At 38.8% G+C, this 7,473-nt stretch overlaps 1 pseudogene across 1 annotated transcript; it reads right to left on the reverse strand.

Moving 5' to 3' along the window:
- Positions 1 to 728: 728 nt before the first annotated feature.
- LOC306852279 (solute carrier family 2, facilitated glucose transporter member 11-like) lies at positions 729 to 2,238 on the reverse strand (annotated as a pseudogene). The gene has a single exon. The product of its transcript is annotated as a solute carrier family 2, facilitated glucose transporter member 11-like (transcript).
- Between the last annotated feature and the right edge of the window lie 5,235 nt (positions 2,239 to 7,473).

A 7,473-nucleotide genomic window follows, 5' to 3' on the forward strand; every position in this document is an offset into this window, starting at 1 on the left:
CAACAGCATGCTATGAATTCCCTTGTTTTTGGTTAAAAATTGCACATCCAATTGAGAAGACAAACAGTGCAGACAGAAAAAACAACAACAATGATATAGATATAGTGCCATCTGCTGGTGCGACAAGCAAATACTTGGTAAGATCTCACACACTTGTATTGATCTTTAAAAATGCAATACATGGTAAAATTCTTTGGGAATTTATTTCAAAATAAGTTACTCTTTTTGCAATAAATAAGATTAATAACATTATATTATGAGACACAGAATGAGGTAAAATGCATAAGTGCAAATTGTAAGTGCATTTCACTTTTGCAGGCGTCAAGATTCAAGTTTTCTGGGAAACAGTACAAAAAACTAAATAAATAAAAAACACCCCTGATAAGGAGAATAAAATCACAGTTTAACAATTTCCCAACATGCTCCTGTTTTTTTGTTTGTTTTTTCCCACAATTGCACATACTAGTGTTATATTTTCTAGCTGCATTTCAACAACCATATGGGAAGGAGGAAATGGGAAAAGAAAGATGATAAATAAGAATACATAATAAAAGTTAAATGAATATAATTAATAAATAATGAATAAAAAAACAAAACAAACGAACAAAAAAAATAACATTTGCAACATGCAGCATTTTTAAATCAGATGCAGCTCAAAGTGCGTGACTTCAGAAAAGCTTTTTTTTTTCATGGGGTATTCCTGCTGGTTTCATATGGCTTCATATCTCTCAGATCTTCTCAGTTTCTAGGAATTCTGATGGATCAGTCAGACTTTGAGATTGCTGCCCGCATTTAGGAAGCCCATTAGCTGTGCCTTTCTTATTCTGCTTCTCAAACTCCTCAGTGATCTCCGCTAGAGTCCTTCCTTTGGTTTCAGGCAAAGTGAAACTGACGAAAAGACATGCCGTCACACAAAATCCACAGAAGGGGATGAAGCAGAACTGTCCTAGGCCGTTAACTATGAACGTAAACGCCATTCCTATGAGGAAGAGGTTAAGCCACATCATGGAACCGGCAACCATGTAAGCTGCGGGACGTGTCATTTGGTCAAAGAGCTCGGCGGGGAGGATCCCGGTGACCCCTGCGGGACCCATGCCAAAGCTCAAGATGTAGGCGAACATGCAGACCATACTCAGATAGGGCATGCCAGCCACTTTGCCCTCCAGCGAAAGAGCGACAGTGAAGACCACCGCCCAGCAAGCCATGAGCGGATACCCGCCTGCGAGGAGCAACCTACGGCCAACGCGCTCAATCAGGAGATTACACACCAGAGCAGATGTGAACTCGCAGGCACCTGTGCCAATCGTGACATACTGAATCCTGTCCGTTGGAATACCGGCTTCTTGAAAGATATAGGAGGCGTAGAAGTAAATGGAATCATTTCCACACAGCATCATGGCACTGCTGGCCACCATTACGGTGCAGAGCTGCCTGCGAAGGCTTCTGTCACTGAACAGCTCCCACAGCGTTTTGGCACGGGCTTCGCCTGCTTCTGCGCGCTTCTGGAGAATCTCTTCCATCTCATCAGTAAAAACGCTGCATGCTCGGAGACGTTTCAGGGCTTGACCGCACGCCTCTCGGTCTCCTCGGTCGATGAGCAGATAACGCGGGCTTTCTGGAAACCAGGGCAAGGTGACCAGCTGCACTAGGCCGGGGAGAGCATTGCTCGCCAGCAGATAAGGCCAGAGAGATTCGCTCCCCAAAACTTCAGTCAAACCAGTTACCTGGCCCATCAAGATCCCTAGAGCAGTGAAAACAGCAGAAGAAAAGGCAACAGCACCTCTCATGTTCTTAGGTGCACTCTCTCCGAAGTACATGGGCTGGACGTTCATGCTAACCCCAGCATTGACCCCCACCAGCATACGAGCAAGGATGATCATCTCAAAAGAGCCAGCGGAGCGACTGCACAGAGCCAGGATTGAGCTCAGAAAAAGGAAGCAGTTGTTTAGCAAGCAGTGCACCTTAACGTCCGCACTTAATAGCCATTGGGCCAGCAAGCAGGGATCCCAGAAGTCCTCCGAGGGAGTAAATGGAGACAATAAAGGTCCATATCAGTGTCACCTGACTGGACTCAAGAGCTGTACCCCATCTCTTCACACAGGTCTCATTAATGAACTTCTGCACATAAGCTGTGGGTGCAGTAATGATTTAAATATTGTAGCCATACTGAAAAGTGCCATCAATGGCTGCAGAACACACAGTTAATGCAAGAGTGCATGTGAAACCTCCTCGCTTCATAGTGTCATTCATTTTTTTTTAAACAATTTTTATATTGTCAGAGGAAAAACAAGTAACTCACATGGAATATTTGTGCCATTATTTAGAAATTGTAAAAAATTCTAGCAGGAATACACACGTGCAAATCTTGGTGATCTCCTGTCATTGAACAGAGTGATGTAGCCTGAACTTTTTGTCACCTGAACCTTTTTTATCTAATATATTTACTTGAAGTACTCCTGATAATTAAGAACCACATTTATGGTATGACGTTGGTTAATGGTCACATGTAGGTACAAATAATGTTTGTTTTTTGTTTGTTTGTTTTTAAATGATTTATTTTAATTTTACATTTTTATAATTTAATTAATTATTAGCTTTTCATTAAACTCACAAATCCCCTTCAGTTCCTTTACATACCCCAGTTTGGGAAACCTTGACATAAAGTAATGTTTAATGCATTTTATGTTGTTAATTACAGTGAATGGAATATATTTTCTTTCTCTGTGTATTTTTATATCATGCTACAAGATTATTCCATGTAAATCAATGAGATGAACAAGTTAGGTCAAAAGTAAACAAAAAGTAGTTTGATTATATTACCTAAAATGTGTAATGTAATGGATTACATTACTGACTACATTTTTTGTCATGTAATTTGGAAACAGTAACAGACTACAATTTGTAAGTAATCTACCCAAAGTTGATTATACAGTACTGGTCAATCTACCCACAACAACAGTGTAGAGTACAAACACATCTCTGTTCCTCAAAATTAAATCATATGAAGCAATAATCACTTACTGGTAGTGACTCAAAAGGGAGTGGACTCAGCAAGGACATCTAATCTATTTAGGATGGATATGGTACAGGATAACTTACTGAACAACCTATGCATTCGCATATTTGTAAACAAAATCATAGCATACCTTCTGTCCAGCAAGGTTAGCATATTAATGAAAGGCAATAGTTTGCAACCTAGCAGAAGAACAATGTTAGCACAGATAAACAAAGCTTAAACAATAATGGAACCATATGACTGTTACTTACTGTTGACTAGTTTGCATTTGGTTACCAGGTCAACAGAGTCTGCTCTTTTTTTATAAGACTGCTGTGCCGTCAGAACCGATGGCTTTGTGCAATCTAACACATAGTCATGCTGGAAAATTAAAAATACATATCAGCACTCTCCACAACGTCCCTGACCCCACAATTGATAGTAATGTTGTGGAGTACGAACAAGTGTTAGTGAAATCATGACAATCAACAGGTCAACTGAATACTGTCAAAAGGACATTTACCAAATCCGTCGGGCATTCCCAATGCCAGAAGTCTTTTATTTCCCCTTCTGCATGCATCAACCTAGCCACGGATGCAGGTGTCTCATCTGAGGCTGTGGGTGCTGGTGTCCCATCTGAACATGAAAACAAAATATAAATATTTTAATTTTAAAGTAAATAAAGATATAAAATTTAAAGAAAGTGGCATTGTGGTATTTAGTCATTTAGCAGACGCTTTTATCCAAAGCGACTTACAAATGAGGATAATAGAAGCAATCAAAACCAACAAAAGAGTGACAACATGCAAGTGCTATGACAAGTCTCGGTTAGCAGTTACATGTAGCAAGGTTTTTTTTTTTTAGAATAGAATATAGAAAAGAAACCTAGTTTGTAGCGACCACGCTTTTGTACATACAGAATGAGACCTGGTATTGTCTTGATCTAATAACCATGCACTTCCCATGAAAGACGTCATCTTGATGGCAATTTATGTCTCTGTACAATCCCAATATATGCCTCCATGTCAATGGTACCTTAGCACATATCCCAGTCACCCATACCATGACAGATGTTTGCTTTTGAATCTGTCGCTGATGCAAGTCTGAAAGGTCCCTTAGGTTTTTGGGACTGAGAACTCAACATCCTTTTTTACCCAGAAACAGGTTGAAATGTGGACTCATCTGACCACAGCACACATTTTCACTGTCTTTTTGACTGTCTGAGATGAGCTCTGGCCCAGAGAACCCCACGACACTGCATAGAATGTATGTATCTCCTTGAGTAACAGAGATACAAGTTGCATTTATTGATGCAGCGGCAGACTGTATTAAGTGACAATGGTTTTCCGAAGTACTTTTGAGCCCATGTGGCTATATTTAACACTGAAGCATGACGGTTTCTTATGCAATGCCATCTGAAGGCTCAAAGGCCAAGCACATTCAAATGAGGTTTCCTTCCTTGCCCTACACAGACTGAGATTTATTTGGATTCCCTGAATCTTTTCACAATATTACGTATGGTATAGTTGTGAAAGACATCAAGTCTTTGCAGTTTTGTATTGAGAAATTAGATTTTTGACTTGTTTGACACTTCTCTCGTGAAACTTGGCACAAAGTGATGCCAAAATCACAAAGCCATGACCCAGCTCTGCTGGCAAAGACTGAGATGCTCCTTTGATACCCTCCCTTATTACCCATTCATCTGCTTATACTGTGAACTGTTTCAAAACAGTTTAATTTGGATATTCTATAACCTTTTCACTTTTATTTTGCCTCTGTCCCAAATTTTTTGGAGTGTGTTGCAGCCAACAAAATCAAAATTAGTTTTTATTTACAAAATACATTTCATTTGGTTAGTGAAATCTTTGGCAATCTTTTCTTTGTACTTTTGTCAGTTAAATAAAAGTTAAAGAGAATTAACAAAATCACAGATTCTCGATTCTTGAACTTTTCTTGAATTGGGGTTGTATATTACTGATAAGATAACTTATTTCAGTGTAGGACTTATGACATAGGCTAATGAAAGAAGCATTTTCTTCATGTTTTCAACAAAAAACAATCAATGCCAACTTGTCTTCATTGCTGTACTGCCAAATATAAGTGGTTGGAGATATGATTCTCCACATGAAGTTCTGTGGTGGGTTTTGAATAATTTTGGTCCACAGAATGGGCAATGGTAATTAGAGCAACAGCTCTGCCATCTCTGAAGGGCAGCCCCTTCTGTTGCTATACTAGCAATCCCCCCTTGGATGTTCTCTGTGCCACTGACAGATTTACAGATACGCAAAGTAATAAAATGGAAATGAACATGCCAACTGAAATAGTAGCTCAGCAATATATAATTCAAGAGTATTATTTCAGGTATTTACAGATTGGTCAAAGAAGCCAAAGTCTGGTAGAACAGCAGCAACAGTAGGCTAAATATTCCTACCTGTAAAATAAATATTGCAAAAAGATGATCAGATCATGTGTCAGTATACACTACTGAGTTAGTAGATATCAAACCAGCTCTACAATGGATCAAAGAAGTTAAGCCAGCAAGAACTCTGTTGGCTCAATGGCTGCAGTCATTAGCCTATTGAATGGTAAATCTGAACAATGGCAAGATTCAGTATTTGAGGTTTTACAGTGTTTGTTTAGAACAATGCAGTTAGGGATATTGCCAATAGGCTGGCCAATAGAAGGCGCTAGGGCGCCGCCCTCCCTGAACCACACACACATAATAATAATTATATAAATTATTTAAATTTATATTTGTATGATGTGATATATGAGAAAATCTTTTGTGAAAAATATATGTTTTCACCATCACCATATGACCTCTCTGCCTGTCAGCACGTCTCAATTTCAGCTGAGGGGCGATCGATAAATCGCCCCACAGGAGGTGGGTCTTTGTAGAATTTAGTCAAATGCTGATTCAAGATATAAATATATTCAAGATGTGACACAAAATTTAGCCAATCAGCATCCTCAAATCTTAACTGAAATGGGCGATTTTTCTGTCGCCCCAAGCTGCTAAAATCAAGGCTGGTCTGTAGTGGTGCAATTTTCAATTCCGTGACAATGGAGGACTCAGGTGTTAGTAATTCCGGACACGAACCTAACTCTGTACAATCTCTACTCCAATGTTCGTTTGAGAGGAGAACTTTGGCAGAAAAACTGAAAGTCCAGATCAGCCTGACCTCTTAATCAGACAGCAGACAAGCAAAAAAGGGTAGAAGTACATGCGAAGCTACTCTTCCCGTTGGTACACCAAAAAGGCTAATGCCTTATTTTGTTTCCCGTGCTTGCTGTTTAAAGCAACTGGGGCAGATCCAGCATGGACAGTGGCGGGAGTGAGAGATATGAAGCACCTGTCCGAGAAAGTAAGAAAACATGAGAACATCAGGCCACACATTTTGGGAAGAGTACCAAGGTTACGTAAGTAACCGAGTAGGGAGAGCGGGGACGAAAGTACCATTTTTCAGAAAAACATAATTTAAAAAGATAATGTTGTAGACAGAGATATATTTTTTGCTGTGGTCTATAACTCAGAAGTGTGGTCTATCAATACCAGGTGGTATTTTGTACAAATGTAGAAAGACTTCAGTATAATTTCACTGTGAACATAAGTTGCACATTCGACCCCGTCAACACAACAATGCAAGCTATATTTTTTTGTATTACTCTTGTTTTTATTAAATATACATGACTATGACCTTGTTAATATGTAACTGCAAACATATTTTGTCCTTTATCTTTGCAAAAAATATTAAATTACATTTTAATTTTAAATTTAAGTTTGTACCAGACTGTACAAACTTGAATTGTTTAAAATATTTATTTATTCAATTTATTTTTATAAAACATTTTTAATAGAATGAACAAAATGAAAATTAAATTAAATTAGCATAATATAAATTCTCAACATAATGTAACAGTAGGCTTATTCATGTTTCCATCCAGTTGTTTGTATGCATAAATTCAAAATGTACATAAAAACATCTGGAAACACTGCAAATTCATAGGTGGAGGTGGAAAAGCTAAGGTATGGCTAAAACCTAAATATGACATAAATGTGACATAGCAGCTGCCCTGAGACTGATGTTCCTGACAAATAGGCCTATGTCCAGAAACGCCCTCTCATGAACATCTGGCTGAATCTGACCTCTGTCTGTCTCTCTGACCCTGTTACGTGTAGTGCTAGTAAAGCGCACAACGAAGGAGAATAATCAAAAATAGAGTATTTTAATGAAAAGTCAAACAAGCAACAGAGGTAATCCAGGAGCGAGGGGTAGCAAAACACATAGATCAAATCTAATAGCAGACAAAGGACCAGGGGAGAACACAGGCTTTAAATACTAAACGTAATCAGGGAGGAACAGAAACAGATGTGGAACTAATTAACTAATCAGGGCAACTAAGGAAAACTAGGTCAAAGGAAGACATAGCAAAACACAACAGAAACGTGACAGACCCTCACTTTTGGCATATTCTTT

The sequence above is a fragment of the Barbus barbus genome (genome assembly GCF_936440315.1).
Source record: "Barbus barbus genome assembly, chromosome: 32".
In the NCBI taxonomy this organism is placed as follows: domain Eukaryota; kingdom Metazoa; phylum Chordata; class Actinopteri; order Cypriniformes; family Cyprinidae; genus Barbus; species Barbus barbus.